This window comes from Pongo abelii, chromosome 5 (assembly GCF_028885655.2).
Source record: "Pongo abelii isolate AG06213 chromosome 5, NHGRI_mPonAbe1-v2.0_pri, whole genome shotgun sequence".
NCBI classification, from domain to species: Eukaryota; Metazoa; Chordata; class Mammalia; order Primates; family Hominidae; genus Pongo; species Pongo abelii.
In genome coordinates, this window is record NC_071990.2 from 120,605,917 (window position 1) to 120,630,821 (window position 24,905).

Here is a 24,905-nt window from a genome sequence, read left to right on the forward strand (position 1 = left end):
ACTGGACTCTCCAGACCAAATGCCATTCCCATGTTCCTTTGTGCCAGGCAGAACCATTCATTCCTTCCACAATCATCTTGAGCACCCCCAGCTACATGGCCTATACTGCATTCAATTCCTGTCCACAAGGAGCTCACTGGTGTACAGCTGTATGTCTGTGATGATCTTATCCACATTACTAAGTGTTGTCATTCTGGTTCCATTTCTGCTTTTTTCCTTCTCCCAGGCTTGACCCTCTCAGTACTGGGCACTGCTCAGCTTAGACCAATTACTACTATGATATGCCTTGCCAGTTTTCTTTGGAATCCAGACTCAGATCTCCGTTCTATTTGCAGAACTAATGGTAACCACCTTTTGTAAAGGAATTGTCTTCCTAGTATGAGCTCTAGTCTTTGGGACCCTCTAGTCACTGGTCCAGAGTACCACAATAAAATGCCACTATGTACACCGAAACGAGGCAAGAAACATGGTTCTGTGTGTGCTATTTGCTACTACTCGGCCAGTCCTGTTTATAGGAATTATATAATATACATAGACACTGATTCACTATAATCCAAGTCTCTCTTCCCCAGTGTTTAATCCAAGTCTCTTTTCCCCAGATCAACTAATTATTGATGAAGACACTTAAGTATTCCCCCATATTTCACTGATAAAGCTGTTGAGTTTTTTCCAAAAATGTCTTCAGCATAAGGCTCTGAATTAGGAAGTAGCAAACCAAGGTGTGGGTAACAATCATTTCAAAGTAGAAGGAAGGCTTTAACTAGTTTTCAACTGCTACGTAGCTGGGTCTTTGATGTGCTCAGCACGTAACTGAGCCCACAGCAAGGTGGTGGCTGACAGAAAAGGTTCTCTGTTCTAACACCCTGACATCACAGGACACTGGCTGGACTTTGCCCAAACCCTTGAAAGGTGCCAATTATATTTAAGGCTGATCTCTCTTAATCACAAAGTCTGTGAAGAAGTACTTATCACTGTTACACCACTTTAGAGAGTGTCAGAAAAATAAACTAGTCAAATTGAACAAAAGATCGCATTATAAAATGTAGTTCTGCTGTAAGCTGCTTTTCCCAGGTTCTAGCCCTAATTTAAAAATATGGCAGATATGATCTGAATCAAAAAGTTTTTGTTTCTTCCTTTTAAATAAGGAGTCAGGGTGTTTCCCTTTATGCCTATAGATTCAAAGTTGTAATACACTGATCCAAAAATGATGCAGTGGTTATCATCCTCGCTGCAATTAACACCTTCCTTTTGCCATATTGATGTAAGCCACAAATTTGTTAAATACCATGAGACAAATGTATTTCTAATATGATCACAATCTCATTTTTTTTTAACCAATACTTAGCAATTGTATCATGTAATCAATTATCAACTATTCTTAGCACTTAGTTGATGCCCAGCATATCAGTGTTCTGCTTAATCTTAATGATGAACAACTGCAGGTTATTTTTGTTTGTGTCTTGTGATTCTCAGTTTCTCCAAGTAGGTTAACAGAGTGGAAGGTATAGGAATGTGCCCAGGTTATTTCCTACATGATCCAGGATGTCAGTCTCAACAGCTCCTGCACCCTGTGGTCATGCAAGTGTTGATGATTAAGTGACCTATCATCAAAAGGACAAATTCTGTAACCATGAGAACGAACAGAGTCTCAGATAGTCCTACAGAATCTTGTATGGACAAATCAAATAGCTAAAATTGATAGGAGAGGTGGTGGAGAAAAAAGTAGTTGAAGAATACCCTAAATTCTAAATTATTCAATATACCTACGGGATGAGAGGGAGTGAAGAGAGCAAACACATAAGCCTTATATAATATTCAGAAATAAAAATAACAGTGGCAAAAACATTTGGGGCCTTGCAAAATTTACCACTACTACAATATAGGTAAATTCCACATAAGCAGCTGTAATGCGTAGTTATCTTAACTCTCACTGTATTTCAACATACACAGTAACAGCAAGTTTCCAAATCCAAGTACAGCTGACCCTTGAACAACATGGGTTTGAACTGTGGGAGTCTGCTTATACTTGGATTTTCTTCCACCTCTGCCTGAGACAGCATGAACACCTCTCCTCTTCCTCCTCCTCAGCCTACTCAACACGAAGACAAGGAATGAAGACCTTTATGATGACTCACTTCCACCTGAATAAATATATTTTCTCAAAATTTTTTAAATAACATTTTCTTTTCTATAGCTTACTTTGCCGTAATAATACAGTATATCATACATATAACATATATACAAAATATGTGTTAACTGACTATTTATGTTTAGTCAGTAAGGCTTCTGGTCAGCAGTAGGCTATTGGTAGTTAAGTCTGGGGGAGAATCGAAAGTTATATGCAGGTTTTCAACTGCATGAGGGGTTGGTGCTCCAATCCCTGCATTGTTCAAGGGTCACCTGTAATTTCATCCCTTATAATCTCCAGAAGAACCTCACTGGAAAATTAGAAAATGAGAACTCCCATTCAATGATTCACAGGATCAGAGTATTTCTTACCCTTAATTATATATTCTAGAAGTTAAGCACACTCTTTTCCTGTGATATCTGTTTTTATAATCACCAGAACAATTATTTTCTACTTTTCACTTTATTGTAGAACTCAGAGCCCTATGGCTCTCAGTCATGAATTTCCTCACTGTTAAAAGTCACTCATGATACATGAATATTTTATTTGAAGTTGTTACTAAAAACATAAAAGGCCATTGGTTTAAACAGGGGCTTTTAATCTTGACACTACTGAAATTCGGGCTGGATAAGCCTGTGTTTGGGGGGTTGGGGAGGGCAGCCCTGTGCATTTTTGGATGCAGAGTGGTATCCCTGGCCTGTACACACTAGATGTCTGTATCTCACCCCAACAGATGTGACAACCCTTATCTCCAGACACTGGCAAATGCACCCTGGGAAGCAAAACAGCCTTAGTTTAGAGCCAATGGTTAAAGCATATTATTCAATTAAAATAATAATCCTAAGACTCACACAGCACTATACAGTAGTCACAATTCCAGACACTTCACATAATCAACACATTTAATTTAATCCTCAATAATAACTCTTCAAAGTTGGGCCTATATTACCTTAACAGATGACAAAACTGAGGTATAGGGAGGTTAAGTAACTTGCCCAAGGTCACTGGACACATAAAAGAGAAGGAAATCAGAATCAGGGAGTCTGGCTCTAGAGTTTTTGCTCCTAACTTTTACACTATACCTGCTAAGATGCAGGGTGAATAAACAAAAATTTCAATTATTTTTCATTCAAGATTTTCAGTAGTCTGGCCAGACATGGTGGCTCACACCTATAATCCCAGCACTTTGGGAGGCCGAGGTGGGTGGATCACTTGAGGTCAGAAGTTTGAGACCAGCCTGGCTAACATGGTGAAGCCCCGTCTCCAGTAAAAATACAAAAATTAGCCAGGTGTGGTGGCATGCACCTGTAATCCCAGCTACTCAGGAGGCTGAGGCAGGAGAATCGCTTGAACCCAGGAGGCGGAGGTTACAGTGAGTTGAGATTGCATCACTGTACCCCAACCTGGGTGACAGGGCAATGCTCCATCTCCGGACGCAGGGGGGTGTGGATTTTCAGCAGTCTTACAACATTGGGTACTTTAAATACCCCTACTGAGCCCAGAATACGAACAACAATGGAATTGAAATAAGACAGTTTGTCAAAGGCTTCAACAAAAGTCCCAAGAAAAAAATGGAATATTCTTCCTATTGATCAATATTCCTTACATGTGGATACAGCATGTTTGCTTGCCTTCTCTGTTTATTTGCATATACTAAAAGTTGCTATACAAAGGAACTACTGTATGACTATCAACCTAGCTTCTTTTGATTTGCATTACTCCTACCAGCAACCTGAGGCACAAAATATCTCTTGGGTAACAGTTTACGTTTGTTGAACATAAATCACAGCAACAGACCTGTTGTTAGGTCTAGGGTCAGGTTCCAGCCCATGCTGAGGTACGAGGGGAGTGGGTGGATGAATGGCAGATAGCTGAAAGAACACTCGGGGGCCGTAGATAGGTGAAATACAGCTTTATTCCGCATCTCTCTTACACTTTCTGCTCTGTCTCGGCTGCTTGAGCCGGCTGCTCCCACTTATACCTGTGTGGCTGGCTCTCCCTGCCTTCAGGGTCAGCAGCTTAACTCTTTCTCTGGATATAAGCAGGCCGAGCTGTGTCGTGGCTCTTCACTGTCCGTCTGCAAAGACGGAAAAGACGGACAGCTCTAGCTCTCTCTTTCTCTGGGCACGAGCGCCTGTATAGCGTCAGCAGGACAGTTATACCTTTTACAGACAATAGTGGTCCAGAACCAAGTACAAACTTACACAAACAGGTTATAACAAATGGAGTATGCACCTGTGCCCTAAACTCACTGAGTCATGCAGGCTCAGATGTCTGCCTTGGCCTACTCTTGACCGAAGTGCATCCATGTACATTATACCTCTACTAGTCTGTTTTCACACTGCTATAAACAACGGCTGGAGACTAGGTAATTTATAAAGGAAAGAGGGCTCATTGACTCACAGTTCAGCATGGCTGGCGAGGCCACAGGAAACTTAAAATCACGGTGGAAGGTGAAGCAAGGCAGGGAAGGAAGAGCCCCTTATAAAACCATCCCATCAGATCTTGTGAGAACTCACTATCAAGAGCACAGCATGGGGGAAACTGCCTCCATGATTCAATTACCTCCACCTGGCCTCTCCCTTGACACGTGGGGATTGTGGGGATTATTCGGATTACAATTCAAATGAGATTTGGGTGAGGACACAAAGCCTAACCATATCAAGACCACATGATTTACCACTGACTGTTGAGTAGCTCTACGTATGCAAGTGACTGTGCTTGACTTCACACACTGTACACATACATAGTACCAAAAGTGGTAAGCAGAGTGAATGACCACCCCACCCCAAATATTTCCATGCTGTAATCCCCAGACCTGTGCATATGTTATTTCACATGGCGAAGGGAGTTGGCAGGTATGATGAAAGTTACTTAAGAACAATTAAGTTGCCCTTAAAATAAAGGGCAACCTGGATTATCCAGGTGGGCCCAATCTAATAAGTGGGCCCTTAAATGCAGAGAACATTCTTCAGCTGGGGGCAGAAGAGATGCAGCAGAATGGAAAGTCAGAGATTCAGCTGAACAGGACTCCATGTGATGTTGCTGGTTTGAAAAAGGAGTGTTCAGTTCTTGCTTTGTCAACATGTATGAACACTGGAACAACACAGAGAAGATTAGCACGGCCCCTTCGCAAGGATCATGTGCAAATTTATGAAGCATTCCGTGTCTTTTTTTTTTTGAGATAGGGTCTCGCTCTGTCGCCCAGGCTGGAGTGCAGTGGCTCAATCTTGGCTCACTGCAATCTCCACCTCCTGGGTTCAGGCGATTCTCCTGCCTCATCCTCCCAAGGAGCTGGGATTACAGGCATGCACCACCATGTCTGGCTAATTTTTGTATTTTTAATAGAGATGGCGTTTCGCCATGTTGGCCAGGCTACATTCCATATTTTTAAGATGGTAGTACAACATGGTGACTATAGCTAAGAACACTGTATTGTATACTTGAAAACTGCTAAGAAAGTAAATTTTAAGTGCTCCCACCAAAAGAAATGGTAAGTATGTGAGGTAACAGATATGGTGATTAGCTGAATTTAGCCATTCTACAATGGATACATATTTCAAAATGTGTACACCATAAATATATACAATTTTTGTCTAAATGAATGAATGAATGAAAAGAAAATGAAGGGAGCAAACTGACAAAGAATGCAGGTGGCCTTCAAAAACTGAGAGTTGACTGACAGCAAGGAAATGGGGACCTCAGTTCTATAGTTGGCAAGGAACTGAATTTTGCCAACAACCTGAATGAGCTTGTAAAACAAATTCTCCCCTGGAGCCAGAGAAGAGCCTGGGCCAGCTGACAGCTCATTTTTGGCCTTATGAGACCCAGTGCAGAGAAACCAAACAAGGCCACTCTGACTCTGACCTAGAACTGTAAGATATTAATTTGTATTGTTTTAAGTCACTCTGTGATAATTTGTTACAGCAATGAAAGAAAACACACCACACAACATGCCTAAGAAGAACAGTAAGTCACCCACTGCCATACCATGAATTACCAAGTGGCAGACAGGGATTTAGAAACCTGGTCTTCAAACCCCAAAACTATTTCCTTAAGTAATCAATATCTGCAAAGGTTTCCTAGCATACAAACAGTTTTGCATCCACTCATTTGCTGGCTCCTCACATCCAGGAAAGGTAGGCATTATCATCACTCTCACAGGTAAGAGATAAAGCTCAAATGCACTGTATATCTTTACAGGGTTGGACTGTTAATAAGTGGCAAAGCCACAAGCTCTCTCATCTCAGTGCCTTTGTGTGTGCTGCCTTTAAGAATGTAGTAAGTAGGTTAAAACAAAGTGAGTCATAAAAACAGAGAAAAATAATTTTCTGCCGTTCAGGGGATAAGAACAGGCAAGAATTTATGGAATGAATAAGATTTAAATTGGGTCTTGATAGGTAGGATTTCAAAAGATAAGACCTGATTATTTTGTAAATCTGGAATCAAATTCTTGATTTGATGTGTGCAGGTGTGCATTTTAACTGGTCACCATTCACGTGTTTAGACTTCATCACATAATGAAGCAGCAATATGAGAGGCTGTGAAACAGTTACCATCTCAGGGAAAGTAAGTTTGGTTCATGAACTGATATTTTGCAGGAATGTTTGTATGACAGTTAATGGAACAACATAAAATGCTAAAGGTGGGGAACTGTCATTTCAATAAGGTAAAACCTTCCATAACGAATATATAGCAGAACCCTGGACAACTTGCCTCTGACAAGTAGGCCCACAACAGAGAAATCTCCAATAAGATAAATACAGCAAAGCAGATGTCTGGATGCAGCAGAGATGCAAGAAAACCTCTGTGCAGCCAGGCAATCCTCTTCTTTCTGTCACTTAGGAGGCTCTGTGCCATGCCTACATTTGCACTAAAAATCAATACTCCACCCCCTGGCCATAGATGATTAGACACTTAACTAAAGCTGGGTCAGATTCTCCATTCTGGGAATTTGGAATTGAGCCTCTGGATTGCTTATTATAAAGTCTATTAGTGTTTAAACTTATTGGCCATGTAAACTTGAGGACTGATTCATAAGACAGCCTGTCTGCAGAGGAAAGAACAAAGCACGTATGACTGAAGACAAAAGACTAGGTAGCCCAGAGTAAGAAATGAGGAATAGTGGTCTTGGTTCCCGGTACCTTCACATTTGTAATTCCAGGCTCTGTGAGGTCTTCACCTAAATCCATGAGAGATCCCTTTTTATAACAAATATCCCCCCCACCCACTGACTCCAAATTAAGTGGATTTACATTCTTACTAACAAATGATCTCTTGTATCAGATTCTCAAAAAGCACTTGGGAACATGTGTCTTCCTTGATAGGTCAATCTACTTGTCTGCCTTGTCCAAATATGGCAGAGTGGTTGAATCCCGCTAAGGAAAAATCAAACGAGTGAGCAGAGGGGGCCAGCTGCCGGCTCCAACTGCGTGCTCAGCAGTGCCCAGCAAGTATTCTGTTTCTTTTTTTTTTGTAGCTGATTACAATTGTGTTAGAATCTTTATTAGAGTTTTTTAAATGTTTGGAAACAAATACTATATAATAGTTAACAAGATATGTTTCTTTTCTTTTATTATTATTATTATTATTATTATAATACTTTAGGCTCTATGGTACATGTGCGCAACGTGCAGGTAAGTTACATATGTATACATGTGCCATGCTGGTGCGCTGCACCCACCAACTCCTCATCTAGCATTAGGTATATCTCCCAATGCTATCCCTCCCCCCTCCCCACACCCCACAACAGTCCCCGAAGTGTGATGTTCCCCTTCCTGTGTCCATGTGTTCTCATTGTTCAATTCCCAACTATGACTGAGAATATGCGGTGTTTGGTTTTTTGTTCTTGCGATAGTTTACTGAGAATGATGATTTCCAATTTCATCCATGTCCCTACAAAGGACATGAACTCATCATTTTTGATGGCTGCATAGTATTCCATGGTGTATATGTGCCACATTTTCTTAATCCAGTCTATCATTGTTGGACGTTTGGGTTGGTTCCAAGTCTTTGCTATTGTGAATAATGCCGCAATAAACATACGTGTGCATGTGTCTTTATAGCAGCATGATTCATAGTCCTTTGGGTATATACCCAGTAATGGGATGGCTGGGTCGAATGGAATTTCTAGTTCTAGATCCCTGAGGAATCGCCACACTGACTTCCACAAGGGTTGAACTAGTTTACAGTCCCACCAACAGTGTCAAAGTGTTCCTATTTCTCCACATCCTCTCCAGCACCTGTTGTTTCCTGACTTTTTAATGATTGCCATTCTAACTGGTGTGAGATGGTATCTCATTGTGGTTTTGATTTGCATTTCTCTGATGGCCAGTGATGGTGAGCATCTTTTCATGTGTGTTTTGGCTGCATAAATGTCTTCTTTTGAGAAGTGTCTGTTCATGTCCTTCGCCCACTTGTTGATGGGGTTGTTTGTTTTGTTCTTGTAAATTTGTTGGAGTTCATTGTAGATTCTGGATATTAGCCCTTTGTCAGATGAGTAGGTTGCGAAAATTTTCTCCCATTTTGTAGGCTGCCTGTTCACTCTGATGGTAGTTTCCTTTGCTGTGCAGAAGCTCTTTAGTTTAATTAGATCCCATTTGTCAATTTTGGCTTTTGTTGCCATTGCTTTTGGTGTTTTAGACATGAAGTCCTTGCCCATGCCTATGTCCTGAATGGTAATGCCTAGGTTTTCTTCTAGGGTTTTTATGGTTTTAGGTCTAACATTTAAGTCTTTAATCCATCTTGAATTGATTTTTGTATAAGGTGTAAGGAAGGGATCCAGTTTCAGCTTTCTACATATGGCTAGCCAGTTTTCCCAGCACCATTTATTAAATAGGGAATCCTTTCCCCATTGCTTGTTTTTCTCAGGTTTGTCAAAGATCAGATAGTTGTAGATATGTGGCATTATTTCTGACGGCTCTGTTCTGTTCCATTGATCTGTATCTCTGTTTTGGTACCAGTACCATGCTGTTTTGGTTACTGTAGCCTTGTAGTATAGTTTGAAGTCAGGTAGCGTGATGCCTCCAGCTTTGTTCTTTTGGCTTAGGATTGACTTGGTGATGCGGGCTCTTTTTTGGTTCCATATGAACTTTAAAGTAGTTTTTTCCAATTCCGTGAAGAAAGTCATTGGTAACTTGATGGGGATGGCATTGAATCTGTAAATTACCTTGGGAAGGACGGCCATTTTCATGATATTGATTCTTCCTACCCATGAGCATGGAATGTTCTTCCATTTGTTTGTATCCTCTTTTATTTCCTTGAGCAGTGGTTTGTAGTTCTCCTTGAAGAGGTCCTTCACATCCCTTGTAAGTTGGATTCCTAGGTATTTTATTCTCTTTGAAGCAATTGTGAATGGGAGTTCACTCATGATTTGGCTCTCTGTTTGTCTGTTATTGATGTATAAGAATGCTTGTGATTTTTGTACACTGATTTTGTATCCTGAGACTTTGCTGAAGTTGCTTATCAGCTTAAGGAGATTTTGGGCTGAGACAATGGGGTTTTCTAGATATACTATCATGTCATCTGCAAACAGGGACAATTTGACTTCCTCTTTTCCTAATTGAATACCCTTTATTTCCTTCTCTTGCCTAATTGCCCTGGCCAGAACTTCCAACACTATGTTGAATAGAAGTGGTGAGAGAGGGCATCCCTGTCTTGTGCCAGTTTTCAAAGAGAATGCTTCCAGTTTTTGCCCATTCAGTATGATATTGGCTGTGGGTTTGTCATAAATAGCTCTTATTATTTTGAGATACGTCCCATCAATACCTAATTTATTGAGAGTTTTTAGCATGAAGGGTTGTTGAATTTTGTCAAAGGCCTTTTCTGCATCTATTGAGATAATCATGTGGTTTTATCTTTGGTTCTGTTTATATGCTGGATTACATTTATTGATTTGCGTATATTGAACCAGCCTTGCATCCCAGGGATGAAGCCCACTTGATCATGGTGGATAAGCTTTTTGATGTGCTGCTGGATTCTGTTTGCCAGTATTTTATTGAGGATTTTTGCATCAATGTTCATGAAGGATATTGGTCTAAAATTCTCTTTTTTTGTTGTGTCTCTGCCAGGCTTTGGTATCAGGATGATGCTGGCCTCATAAAATGAGTTAGGGAGGATTCCCTCTTTTTCTATTGATTGGAATAGTTTCAGAAGGAATGGTACCAGCTCCTCCTTGTACCTCTGGTAGAATTCGGCTGTGAATCCATCTGGTCCTGGACTTTTTTTGGTTGGTAAGCTATTGATTATTGCCACAATTTCAGCTCCTGTTATTGGTCTATTCAGAGATTCAACTTCTTCCTGGTTTAGTCTTGGGAGGGTGTATGTGTTGAGGAATTTATCCATTTCTTCTAGATTTTCTAGTTTATTTGCGTAGAGGTGTTTGCAACATTCTCTGATGGTAGTTTGTATTTCTGTGGGATCAGTGGTGATATCCCCTTTATCATTTTTTATTGCATCTATTTGATTCTTCTCTCTTTTTTTATGAATCTTGCTAGCGGTCTATCAATTTTGTTGATCCTTTCAAAAAACCAGCTCCTGGATTCATTGATTTTTTGAAGGGTTTTTTGTGTCTCTATTTCCTTCAGTTCTGCTCTGATTTTAGTTATTTCTTGCCTTCTGCTAGCTTTTGAATGTGTTTGCTCTTGCTTTTCTAGTTTTTTTAATTGTGATGTTAGGGTGTCAATTTTGGATCTTTCCTGCTTTCTCTTGTGGGCATTTAGTGCTATAAATTTCCCTCTACACACTGCTTTGAATGCATCCCAGAGATTCTGGTATGTTGTGTCTTGGTTCTCGTTGGTTTCAAAGAACATCTTTATTTCTGCCTTCATTTCGTTATGTACCCAGTAGTCATTCAGGAGCAGGTTGTTCAGTTTCCACGTAGTTGAGCGGTTTTGAGTGAGATTCTTAATCCTGAGTTCTAGCTTGATTGCACTGTGATCTGAGAGACAGTTTGTTATAATTTCTGTTCTTTTACATTTATTGAGGAGAGCTTTACTTCCAAGTATATGGTCAATTTTGGAATAGGTGTGATGTGGTGCTGAAAAAAATGTATATTCTGTTGATTTGGGGTGGAGAGTTCTGTAGATGTCTATTAGGTCCGCTTGGTGCAGAGCTGAGTTCAATTCCTGGGTATCCTTGTTGACTTTCTGTCTCGTTGATCTGTCTAATGTTGACAGTGGGGTGTTAAAGTCTCCCATTATTAATGTGTGGGAGTCTAAGTCTCTTTGTAGGTCACTCAGGACTTGCTTTATGAATCTGGGTGCTCCTGTATTGGGTGCATATATATTTAGGATAGTTAGCTCTTCTTGTTGAATTAATCCCTTTACCATTATGTAATGGCCTTGTCTCTTTTGATCTTTGTTGGTTTAGTCTGTTTTATCAGAGACTAGGATTGCAACCCCTGCCTTTTTTTGTTTTCCATTTGCTTGGTAGATCTTCCTCCATCCTTTTATTTTGAGCCTATGTGTGTCTCTGCACGTGAGATGGGTTTCCTGAATACAGCACACTGATGGGTCTTGAGTCTTTATCTAATTTGCCAGTCTGTGTCTTTTAATTGGAGCATTTAGTCCATTTACATTTAAAGTTAATATTGTTATGTGTGAATCTGATCCCGTCATTATGATGTTAGCTGGTTATTTTGCTGGTTAGTTGATGCAGTCTCTTCCTAGTCTCGATGGTCTTTACATTTCGGTATGATTTTGCAGTGGCTGGTACCGGTTGTGCCTTTCCATGTTTAGCGCTTCCTTCAGGAGCTCTTTTAGGGCAGGCCTGGTGGTGACAAAATCTCTCAGCATTTGCTTGTCTGTAAAGTATTTTATTTCTCCTTCACTTATGAAGCTTAGTTTGGCAGGATATGAAATTCTGGGTTGAAAATTCTTTTCTTTAAGAATGTCGAATATTGGCCCCCACTCTCTTCTGGCTTGTAGGGTTTCTGCCTAGAGATCCGCTGTTAGTCTGATGGGCTTCCCTTTGAGGGTAACCCGACCTTTCTCTCTGGCTGCCCTTAACATTTTTTCCTTCATTTCAACTTTGGTGAATCTGACAATTATGTGTCTTGGAGTTGCTCCTCTCGAGGAGTATCTTTGTGGCGTTCTCTGTATTTCCTGAATCTGAATGTTGGCCTGCCTTGCTAGATTGGGGAAGTTCTCCTGGATAATATCCTGCAGAGTGTTTTCCAACTTGTTTCCATTCTCCCCGTCACTTTCAGGTACACCAATCAGACGTAGATTTGGTCTTTTCAATAGTCCCACATTTCTTGGAGGCTTTGCTCGTTTCTTTTTATTCTTTTTTCTCTAAACTTCCCTTCCGCTTCATTTCATTCATTTCATCTTCCAGGGCTGATACCCTTTCTTCCATTTGATCGCATCGGCTCCTGAGGCTTCTGCATTCTTCAAGTAGTTCTCGAGCCTTGGTTTTCAGCTCCATCAGCTCTTTTAAGCACTTCTCTGTATTGGTTATTCTAGTTATACATTCTTCTAAATTTTTTTCAAAGTTTTCAACTTCTTTGCCTTTGGTTTGAATATCCTCCCGTAGCTCGGAGTAATTTGATCGTCTGAAGCCTTCTTCTCTCAGCTCGTCAAAGTCATTCTCTGTCCAGCTTTGTTCCGTTGCTGGTGAGGAACTGCGTTCCTTTGGAGGAGGAGAGGTACTCTGCTTTTTAGAGTTTCCAGTTTTTCTGCTCTGTTTTTTCCCCATCTTTGTGGTTTTATCTACTTTTGGTCTTTGATGATGTTGATGTACAGATGGGTTTTTGGTGTGGATGTCCTTTCTGTTAGTTTTCCTTCTAACAGACAGGACTCTCAGCTGCAGGTGTGTTGGAGTACCTGGCCGGCCATGTGAGGTGTCAGTCTGCCCCTGCTGGGGGGTGCCTCCCAGTTAGGCTGCTCGGGGGTCAGGGGTCAGGGACCCACTTGAGGAGGCAGTCAGCCCGTTCTCAGATCTCCAGCTGCGTGCTGGGAGAACCACTGCTCTCCTCAAAGCTGTCAGACAGGGACATTTAAGTCTGCAGAGGTTACTGCTGTCTTTTTGTTTGTCTGTGCCCTGCCCCCAGAGGTGGAGCCTACAGAGGCAGGCAGGCCTCCTTGAGCTGTGGTGGGCTCCACCCAGTTCAAGCTTCCAGGCTGCTTTGTTTACCTAAGGGAGCCTGGGCAATGGCGGGCGCCCCTCCCCCAGCCTCGCTGCCGACTTGCTGTTTGATCTCAGACTGCTGTGCTAGCAATCAGCGAGACTCCATGGGCGTAGGACCCTCTGAGCCAGGTGCGGGCTATAATCTCCTGGGGCACCGTTTCCTAAGCCCGTCGGAAAAGCACAGTATTCGGGTGGGAGTGGCCCGATTTTCCAGGTGCCGTCTGTCACCCCTGGAAAGGGAACTCCCTGACCCCTTGCGCTTCCCGAGTGAGGCAATGCCTCGCCCCTGCTTCAGCTGGTGCACGGTGCACTCACCCACTGACCTGCACCCACTGTCTGGCACTCCCTAGTGAGATGAACACGGTACCTCAGATGGAAATGCAGAAATCACCCATCTTCTGCGTTGCTTGCGCTGGGAGCTGTAGACGGGAGCTGTTCCTATTCAGCCATCTTGGCTCCTCCCTTATTCTGTTTCTTTACTCAGCCTTCTCATTGCCCCTTGTCATCCTGCAGCTACCACCCCACCTCTCTGGCCTCGTTCACAGTGACTTTCTTGAAAGAATAGTCTGTGCCCTTCCTTAGCTCCACTGCAATACAGCTGCTACCCTGAATACTGCACTGAATCAGCCCCAGTAAGGGTCATCTTCTACCTGCTTCTTACCAAATCCACAGAACACTTCTTATTCCTTATCTTGACTCTCAGCAGCATTTGACACTGCTGAGACTCACTCCTTCAAAATACTGAATATCTAAAAATGCTCCAGATGCCACACTCTGCCAGTTTTCTTCCTGCATCTCTCTGATTGCCCCTTCTCTGTCACCGCTTACTCTGCATATCCTGTAAATGTTGATGTTCCTTGGGCTTCTAGGCCCTTGCCTATTTTTACAGGACACATTATCCCTAATGGATCTTATTTATTTCCATAGTTTGATGGCCTCAAGATTGGCATCTCTAGCCTAGACCTCTCTTTGCAGTGCTTGTTGTATACATCCAACTGCTCACAAGAGACCTCCACTTGGACATCTTTCTCCTCTAATGCTACATATCCTAAACCACATCCATTACCCCTCTCCACTCCTCTCTTTCTCCTGATGATTCCAACCATCAGAAAACCCGTGACCCAATCAGGAACCCAAGAACCTCTTTATCTCCATTTCCTCTCTCACTCTCCATTTTTAAGTGCCCACAAAGTTCTATAAATTCTGGTTTTAAGTATCTCAAGGATCTGTTCACTTTCTCTATCTTCACTACCCCTTTATTCATTCAGGCCATCCTCACCTCTCATCTGGATTACTGCCGAGCCTTCTAACACATGTCCTGGACTCCAGTCTTATCCAAAAATGCAGATTTGATATTATTTCTGCAACTTAAAGCCCTCCCATGGTTCTGGATGATCTCAGGATAAAGTCTAAACACCTGGTCAGATGCCTTCTCTGCTTCATTTCTGTGGCCCACTTCCTCTTCTCAGCACTACTACTCTGGCTCAGTCCTCTGGCTGCCCTGGGGACCTTCATACATTCCATTCCTATCCTGCGGCCCTCCTCATCTTGCCTGCAACTGGCTAATTCCCACTCATCCTCAGGTCTAATACTTTACTTCATTTAGAAAGTGTTCCTGAACCCCCCAATCTGCCAGAGTTATGTTCTACTCTAGGCTCCCATAGTACCTCTAGGCCCCTCCCAGGGTACTTGTCACAGGGCCTCCTTACTCTCTACCCCTTTGGGCTCCATGTGGGCAGTGGTGATAATGGTCTTGTTTACTGTCATCTCTCCAGTGCCTTGCACAGGGTGGTACTTCTAAATATTTGTAGGAGGGTTGTTGGAAGTGATTCTTAATCTGATTTATTAAAGGAAAATAATACTAAAATAAAAAAAACTATTCGGGTTTGAATGATTACTGTATTGCCCCATTTGCAGAAAGAGTTATACTGTCCGGATCTCTTAAGATCAATTGAACAGAGGCTTTGTTATCACTTCTATATAAAACTTGACTGTCAAGTCAGTAACAACATATTATTTTGACTCATAGAATTCTTTTTGGTCATACACCTCACTGTGAGTTTAAAATTCAAACTGCATTTTTGTTAATGTGGTCACACTTTATAGAATCTCTTGCTTAAAAATTAAATAATTGTAACACTATGTATCCTAAACTTTAGGAGTCATAGTTGCCCCAGGATGAGGGAGAATAAAGGAAGCAAATTTAGATTTGTTTCTTCCAGTGACTAGTTTTTCTCTTGATTTAAACAACTTTCCAGAACCCCCAATAACTTTCATTAATGCTTAAGGTATTATTTTAGATAATTATATACACACACATAACCATGTACATATTATGCATATATATATATATATAATCAAGGGGATATAAACATACATGAACACATACTGTAAACATAGTTGTTAAGTTGAGCATAATATTACTCTCGAGAGGCTTTTCCAAACAAACTGAGCATTGGTGCTGCTTTCAGAATTAAAGCATGTTGTCTGCCACAAGCTGGGGTGGAAATTGTGTCAGTCCTCACCTCACTTCTCTTTACCTCCTTCTCAGGCAGAGGAGTGACTGCAATAGAAGTCCTGATTCTTTATTCAAGGTGGGTAAGATCTGAGCCTGCCAAGGCCCCAGGGGATATGGGGAACCCAGCAGAGATGAGTGCACAAGAAGAGGGTGGGGGCAGGGACCAGACAGACCTGGATTTCAACCTCCCACAGGAGCTGCTCGACCCTGGGCAATCTGCTTGCCCCTTCCTGGCTTCAATTTCCTATGTATAAAATGAGGAGAATAATGTCAAATACCAGTATTCTGAGAAAAACCAAATACTTGTTGTTCTGACAATTTAATGAGAATATGTACGTAAAGTGGTGAGCATGGTATCTAACAGGAAGTGAACACTCAACAAATGGTATCCTGTAGTTACTGGCATACTTTTCACCATTCCAGAATTAAAATTGCAGATAAAGGAGACAAAATCTATGCCAAGATGATATTTTAAAAATCTCATTATTGATTGCCTTAATTATATATAATAACTCTAACTGATGGTATAAAATCAATTAAGGAGCCACTCTCAGAAAAGGAAGAATAACAAACACATTCTATTAGGAGAAAAAGCGAATACATGATGGAGTATAACTGAGAAGCTACACTTTTTATTAAAAGTATAGTTTTAACTGTTGCCTCTGTTTTAAACCTAGAGAAAAAGAGGAAATTATCAGACATGTTATTGTTGCTGTTGTTATTCATAAACCAAATATACTTGCAAATTAATAGCTGAGGTTTAAGAGCCAACTGGCTGGGCATGGTGGCTCACGCCTGTAAGCCCAGCACTTTGGGAGGCCAAGGTGGGAGGATCACCTGAGGTCAGGAGTTGGAGACCAGCCTGGCCAACATGGTGAAGTGAAACCCGGTCTCTACCAAAAATACAAAAATTAGCTGGGTGTGGTGGCGGGCCCCTGTAATCCCAGCTACTCGGGAGGCTGAGGCTGCAGTAAGCTGAGATCATGCCACTGCACTCCAGCCTGGGCGACAAGAGCAAAACTCTGTCTCAAAAAAAAAAAAAAAAGCCAACTGAGGAATGTAATTTTTATTTTAAATATGAAGGCAAAATTCTGTTTAAAAGAGAAATATCTAACTTGGGGACTTGGTATACACCAGTGGAAGACTCTGGGCTGCATAACACAAAACAGACACTCTTATGGCTGCTAATGTGTTGTCTGTCCCCTGGGTTTGTGAAGACAGGGCACTCCAGAGTAAAGTAAAGGAGCAGAGATCTCACCCTGAGGTGGAGGAAGAACCCTCCCTCCCTGCCAGTTTGGTTTATTACCTTCAAATCAGCCCCTGAAAATGCTGTCTGCAAAAATCCCCCAGTGTTTTGGAAAACACTAGCAACATGGGTGATGCATGAGATTTCAAATCAATCAAAGGCATTACTTCCTAAGATAGCTTTTGAGCAATTCTGTTGATAGCTAAAGGTCCACAAATATGCTAACTAATCATATAACTAGACAGCTTCCTCCCTCAGGAATTCTAAAAGGTAGGAGTGAGTGCCCACAGGTCAGAAAAAGGTGATCCTTCTGAACACCAGTGGTAATGTATGGAATTCACCTCTCAAGGTTCCAGGAAGCCAGAGGGCTGCTCATTCCCTGGTGCCAATCATAGTCAATTACTGAGTATTAAGGTGACTAGTCTTCTGACGTGTGTAACATATATAATACCACTTCTGCAACTCTCCTGATGTCTGCCTTTGCACCATTAGTACCGCCTCTCTCCAGCAGAACACACTGAAGGACGGAAGATGATTAAGAGCATGGGTAAAGTACCACAGAAAAAGACAGCTAATACTAAATTAAGCTAATTATTAAGCTAGAACTAACACCTGATTACCTGCAGCATATCTGGCTATAAAATCCTCAACCTCTATTACCACATCAGTCAAAAGTGGAGAATTTCTGTCAAAACTTGTATTTATCAAGAATACATAAATTCAGACTAGTTTTCTAATAAATAATCTACCCCTAGTTAACTCAGACCAATAGCTGGTATTATACTTTGCCCATCTTCTTCCTAGTTTTCAAAGAAGTCCCTTCTAAATGTCTAAATTCTAGTGCCTTTACCTTATAAAAACCTTGGGTGTAATTCTTCAGATCACAGGTGGGTGGAGAACTACAACCACAGAAGGAAATACACTGACTTCCCAGACTCTCAGGTATATTCTAATAGGACCGTAGTCAAAGCTTTAAGCAAGAAGCAGATGGAAAGCATCACCATCCCCAACTCTCCCAAAGACACCTGTTTGTAAACTTCCTATTTCAGCTCATCCTACTATGCTATATCTTGGAATACAACTCTTTTTTGAATTTATAAAATTACAATGGTTTATTTTCAATCAATTTTAGAAACATTTGACAAGGTACGGGAAGTAAACAGAAATAACCTTTGATTTTAATTTTCCTATTTTCTTTACCATCAACAGCAAGCAGATTTTAAATTCTAAGATTGAAAAATATAGACCTAGGGGGATTTTAAAAAGCTTGGGAAATGAGACCCAAATATCCTCATGCCCAACAAAGAATAGCTTTCCTTTTATTAGTTGGTTTTTATTAAACAATTCCTGCCTTGAAGTCTAACATGAAATACTTTAAAAGTTAAAATTAATATCATAGATTAAAAGCTTTCTATTGTTTTAGGTTGAATCATAAGAACTTAAGTGTACCTCATATGTTAAGACTAAAACAACCAAAATGTTCTTCAGAAAATCTTTAAGAGTATAATGTTCCAATAAAAGGAAGTAAACTTTTAGAACATTAGTTGGTGTTCTGTTTCCAAATCTAATCCTCCAGGCATAAACTACAAAGTTAATAAGGAGCAGATTAAAACCACCCAAGAACAAATTATTAATTCAGTTTTCCATTTCACTCTTGAATTCTTGTCTTAAATGCACTAGGAATCTCTGCTGCCAATGCAGTTAAAGCTGCAGCAGCTCTAATAATCAACGGATATTATCACAAAGGGTGGATACATCCTAAAATGAAAGCACCATATGCCTAATTATTGAGCTAAATTTACACACGTAGTTATCTCTGAATGAAACATTTTCAGCTTTTCAGCTCACAAAAATTATTTCTTTCTATGCCCTGAAGGTATTTCTCCAGATTTCTTTTTCCCTGGCTTTCTTTCCTCCCCACATATCTGAGTGTTGTGTGACAGCAGGCCCAGAAGTCAGAAGTAACTGGACACTGATGAATGAATGAGGAACCACTCCATTCAACACCCTCTCTATGGTTTTCCTGAGGATGAGCATCCCTTCTGTGTAATAACAATTCTAACAAGGCAAAATAATGCTTACTTTCCTGCCATAGGAAGTGAGAAACTTGGCAACAACAACTAAAAGGTGAGGCAACAATAGAAAATAGAAGCTATTGGTCAATACAGCAATACTGCAGCCAAAACATACTTTTCTTTCCTGGAAATGACTTTCTGAATCCAATTTACTTACCAACCCCTTTCCTTATCACTCCCACCAATTCCTAGCTGCTAGTAAGTACATACTATGTATTGAATAATGAATGCTACATGCCAGGCATTGCGCTGAGAGATTCACATACATTTTCTATTTTAATTCTTACAACAACTCTGAAAAAGAGGGATTATTAGCTCCATTTCAAAGGCGTGGAAAGGGAGGCAAGAAGTGTTTCTACTCTGCCATACTGCCTCACATTTATAAAACATTTTGTTGATATACTTAATCTGGGTTACATTTAGGATGAATTGCCTTTTATTGTCAAATTCTGGGCCATGGACCTATGAGATAAAAAAGGTGTCCCCACTTCAAGGGTGTCTGAAATCTACTTGAAAGATAACCTATATGCACATGAAATCAGTGACACACAGGCCAAAGATAGAAATAATAAATAACATGGGAATTTGGAGAAGGGAGAGATTAGTGAAGGTTGAGAGTGTACAGAGGGCTTCATGAGGACATGGATTTTGAGCAAGTGAGAAGACTCTCCTTGTGAGAACCATAAAGTAAACAAGGCGAAATCCTAAACTACATGTGTTCTGGAGATAGTAACTATGTAAGTTTTGTGGAAGCACAGTCCTTCCTGGTAAGTAACAGAGATACAACTCAAGAAATAAACTGAGGCAGATTTACAGAAGACTACGGATGCCAAGCTAAACATTTGTGACTTCATTGCGGCTTCATTCTAGAGCAAAATGTTTTTCTAGCTGAAGTCACTGGACCAGAAGCATCAGTATCACCTAGCAACATGCTAAAAATGCAAATTCTGGGGCCCACCCAGGCCTACTGAATCAGAAACTCCAGGCTTTTTAAATTTTATTATTATTATTATTTTTGAGACAGAGTCTCACTCTATCACCCAGGATGCAGTGCAGTGGCACAATCTCGGTTCACTGCAACCTCCGCCTCCTGGGTTCAAGCAATTCTTCTGCCTCGGCCTCCCAAGTAGCTGGGACTACAGGCTCACGCCACCACACCTGGCTAGTTTTTGTATTTTTCGTAGAGACAGGGTTTTACCATGTTGGCCAGGCTGGTCTTGAATTCCCGGCCTCAACTGATCCTCCCCTCGGACTCCCAAAGTGCTGGGATTACAGGTGTGAGCCACTGCGCCCGGCACCAGCAATCTGTTTTAACATGCCCTCCAGGTGATTCTGATGCATGTTGAAGTCTGAATCATTACTTTATATGAAATGGAGGACCATTAAAACCTGAGTTGGGCAATATGAGAGAAGTGATGTTTTAGGAATATTAATAGTCATCTGTAGAATAAACTGAAAAAGGGACCATTGACAAATGCATAAAATTCATTGAGCCTCTACCATGCAATTATTTATATGACACAGCACTTTTCAGGAGAAACAATATGAAATTGGGAAATAGAAAACCAAGCTTCTTTCTCTTTCTTAAAATATCACACCTTCTTAGGGAGGAACATGTTTATGTAATTCTGATTTCTCTAGTGGAAAATAATAGCTAACCTATGACTTTTCATTTTAGTGTGGTACTGTAATAATTACTCATTAAGACACCTTTATCTCTCAAAAAATTTTGCCAAAATGGAAACAAAATAAAACCAACTCTAGGTATATCTTGTATAAAATTGAGATACAAGAAAAATGGTAACCCTTATTAAATACTGTCCAGTATTCTAGGTAATAAATAAATGAAGACTCTGCTTACTTTAAAAATAACATATCTGAAAAAAAAATACTGGCTGTAGATATAAACACTTTTCAATAAAATAACAGAATCTTCATATTAGAGTGTTGACCTTTAAAGGAATCTCACAATCATCTACATTTATTTCAGCAGTGTTGTATTTGGTCAAAAGATTTTTTTTTTTTTTTCACACCACTTTCACCAGTTTACGGTCATATAATAAAATGAATGCAGTCTTCATTTTATAAATCATTCTGGAAAACAACTTGAAAACTGGAAAAGGCATTTCCTATATTCATTAGTCTCTTTATTCACTAGGTCTGATTCTAAATCACTTCTGACTGTTGTAAAAAAAAAAAAAATCAAAAAGACAAACACTTGTAGCCCATGAGTATATACATTAGAAAGGACTTCAAAGATGAGTGGACATCACTTCTGGAATACCAGATTACTTAGCACGGAATCACACTTATCCTGAGTAACTCCTGTAGGCATGTTTATTTCAAAGAGCATATTCATTCAACAAATACATACTGGGCCCTATTATGGGTAGGGCCCAGAGCTAACTGATCTGTTGGACACATGGATGAATAGGGGAAGCTCTTTCTCCTGCCCTCAATATGATAGTTCTGGAAGGGACGGATGACTGCAAAGAGCCAATGTGATAGAAATTCTGTATTCTTGGGAGTTAGGGAAAACAGAAGTACTTCCAACCCTACACTTTGGCTTTATCTTATTACTGATGGAATACTTAATAAATCATCGTTTTTATTCACCCTAACTGCTAAAGCAGCTTTCAACAGTAGTTAATAAATCATCTTCATTTTCTATTCTCCTCAACCACCCCCCTTTAAAGCTACTGAGTTCTTCATTACACATTCTATGTTAAGTAACCACAGGAGGATTAAGTAATGAAGACTAACCAAAGTGCTTAATATGAGTGAATGTATACAATGCATTAGATATATGCCAATTATAAAATACGTTTTTTACTACATAAAGTTCATTTTATACTTCCTAATAAGAATGCCTCATAAAATTGCTGACTTGGGCTAATAACTCCTTAAATCACAATATGGACTTCTCAGGCATTTCTAATTATGAGCTGAAAACCTGTAGTTGGCTAGATAAAACATTCAACACTGCTAGTTGACTAAAAAAAAAAAAAAAGTCTCCAAAAATAGCGTTGTAAATATTCTAAAATTACTATCATGTCTAACCACAATTTATAAAAATAATATAGTACATTTATGTCAATCGTTATTCATCATGTTAACACAGTGTTATAGCCAAATTTAAATAGTTCTGGCGTTTGGCAGACTTTTATGAACCAAGGTCAGAATACAAATACATTTTGAAATATGCAGCTCTTCACTATCTTAAAAAACATGACTAAAACATTTGAAGGATTTAGGGTGGAAAAAAAAAAGCCCAAACTTCACACACAAAAAATCATGCTTTTCTTTAAAAATAAAATATCTTTGACAAAATGCATATTTATCCTATTTAAAACACTGAAGGCCTCTCACATACAAAAGATTAGCTTGCCTCTTCACACATAAGAACAAAAATTTCTATGAAATCTCATGATTTCCTTTTGGTTAATTTTTCTTCTTTAAGAATGCAGCTTTGTAAGTCTTGCCATTTTCTGGCATCATTAAAATCACTTCTGAAATTCTATTTGGACTACTTTTGATCTTCAACTATTAGAAAAGCATCCTGATTCATTCCAAAACGAGAAAGATCCTTCCGCAGATCTCCAGAGAGGCCAATACTTCCTCAAGTATCTGGGGCAAAATCCCAACTGTCACTTAAAAATGAAGATGCGCTGGTAAAGCTGACTAGGTCTCAGCTGAAGGATGTGCGCTGTCCCAAGTGCCTGGTAAGAGCTCCTATCAATAAAGTATATTTTATCCTAAGTGTGCAATGTAGGGGAAAAATTTTTTTTCTTGCAACTTTGCTTTATAAAATCCTAACTCTCGCCTTCAGGACTTTGTCTCCCACAGGAGTCTACGTTCATTCAGCCAGCTTGCCAGATCCATCTCCCCTGGTGGATCTCACTCCTTAGGCCTCCAAGCTCTGCCATCTTCTCTATCTTCCTCCTTTTAAAATTTTCTTGTTCTATCTATACAACTCACAAGGAAGAAATGCAAATGATCAACACAGGAGAAAGTGTTGATCAAAGAAAAGCAAATTGAAAATGCCATATACTGCTTCATCACCTATGAAATTCACAAAGAATCAATAGACTCCATTCATTATATGATACATGGGAGTATAAATGGTTTCTGGAAAGTTATCCCTCAAAATGTACTATCTATTGGCCAATTTATTTCCCTTCTTAAAAATTTAAGAGAAAATCCCACTTACCAGGGTGTGTGCAATAAAAAGTGAGACAGAAATTTACTGGACAAAGGTGTCTGTCTCAGCATTTTTAATAAAAACAAAAAAGTGGAAATAATCTAAATGTTCAGGTCCAAGGGACTGGTTAAATAAAGTATCATGTTTTGACATGGATATATTGTGCCAACATAAAATGACACTTGCAAAGAAAATGAAAAAAAAAAAGTATATAGTGTGGTTATAAGCGCGGCGGGGGAGGGTAGGGAAATGAACTTACATATTGGGGTTAGGGAGGAGCATTATTGACACTACTTAGTGACTGATAAAACTATGAAGGATTTGTTTTTTTTCTACTCTAGTGTGCTTTCAAATTTTTCTTTCCCAAGCAGACATGAGTTTATAAAGCGAAATAACACAATGGAAGATACTCGCTTCAACAAACCTATTCTATCCTTTGGTAAGACAAATCTCAAAGTATAATATTAATAATTCTGCTGAGCAACTTTATCGTCTATTTTTAAAGCAAGCCTTTAAGAATCAATAAATGGACATGCATGGTGGCTCCTGCCTGGAATCCCAGCACTTTGGGAGGCCAATGTGGGTGGATCACTTGAGATAAGGAGTTTGAGACTAGCCTGGCCAATGTGGGGAAACCTTGTCTCTACCAAAAATACAAAAATTAGCCAAGGATGGTGGCAGGTGTCTGTAATCCCAGCTACTCAGGAGGCTGAGGCAGGAGAATCGCCTGAACCTAGGAGGCGGAAGTTGCAGCAAGACAAGATTGCACCACTGCACTCCAGCCTTGGCAACAGAGCAACACTCCATCTCAAAAACAAAAACAAAAACAAAACAAAAACAGTAAAAAGGAAACACTGGTGGTAAATTTCAGGCAGCTGGGAATGAGATTTTGAGACTGGGTAGATACCCCTGAGCTTCCCTAATCATTCCACAGGTCTGTTCTCTTCTCTTACGCCCCGACAGAGAGAGATACAGTGAGGAAACACACTCCCCTTTTAGTACGTAGCTCCAGCATGTATTCCCATGAAAGAGGAACTAGGGACAGACAATCATGACCTAAACATCAGCTCAGGAAGCTGGACACGCTACCCCCAGCGTAGGCTAGGATCCCTGGCCTCCTGTCCTACTTCTGAGATCATCCTGTCACTTAGAAGAATTGAGTGTTCTGAAGGGACCTTGAGAAGACCATTTAATGAGGAAGGATTTGGCAGAAATGGAGACACTAGCAATAGCTTGTAGTCTGTGGATGGCTTGAGTTCACGTCCTGGCCATAGTCATTCACAGGCCTTCGGACACCAGTTACTGCCACCCCCTTTCTCATAAACTCCTAGCACAGACAAACAGGCACCAGCAACAAAGGTTGTTTCAGAGGGTAGCAATGCTGTGTTATTAAACCACCTTTTAAGAACTTGGTGTCCTTCATCAGGTTTTTATCCCCTCATCTCCACGCCCTCTCTCATATTAAGATGCTAATACTAAACACTCCCACACAAGACAAGACAATCTAATTAGTGACCCACATAAAAACATGAAAAATGCAAATGAAAAGTTAATATAATATGTTCTGAGTGTCACTTGAATGAAGGATGTAGAGCAAGAGTGATGAGAAA

At 40.3% G+C, this 24,905-nt stretch overlaps 1 protein-coding gene and 1 non-coding gene across 2 annotated transcripts in view; one reads left to right on the top strand and one right to left on the bottom strand.

Annotated features, from left to right (window-relative positions):
* The window catches only part of MAN1A1 (mannosidase alpha class 1A member 1), a 183,631-nt gene that overhangs the window by 149,827 nt on the left and 8,899 nt on the right, over positions 1–24,905 (bottom strand). The window lies entirely within an intron of this gene.
* LOC112133997 (U6 spliceosomal RNA) lies at positions 5,197–5,301 on the top strand. Its single transcript, XR_002915592.1, has one exon. It is a non-coding gene; the product is annotated as a U6 spliceosomal RNA (small nuclear RNA).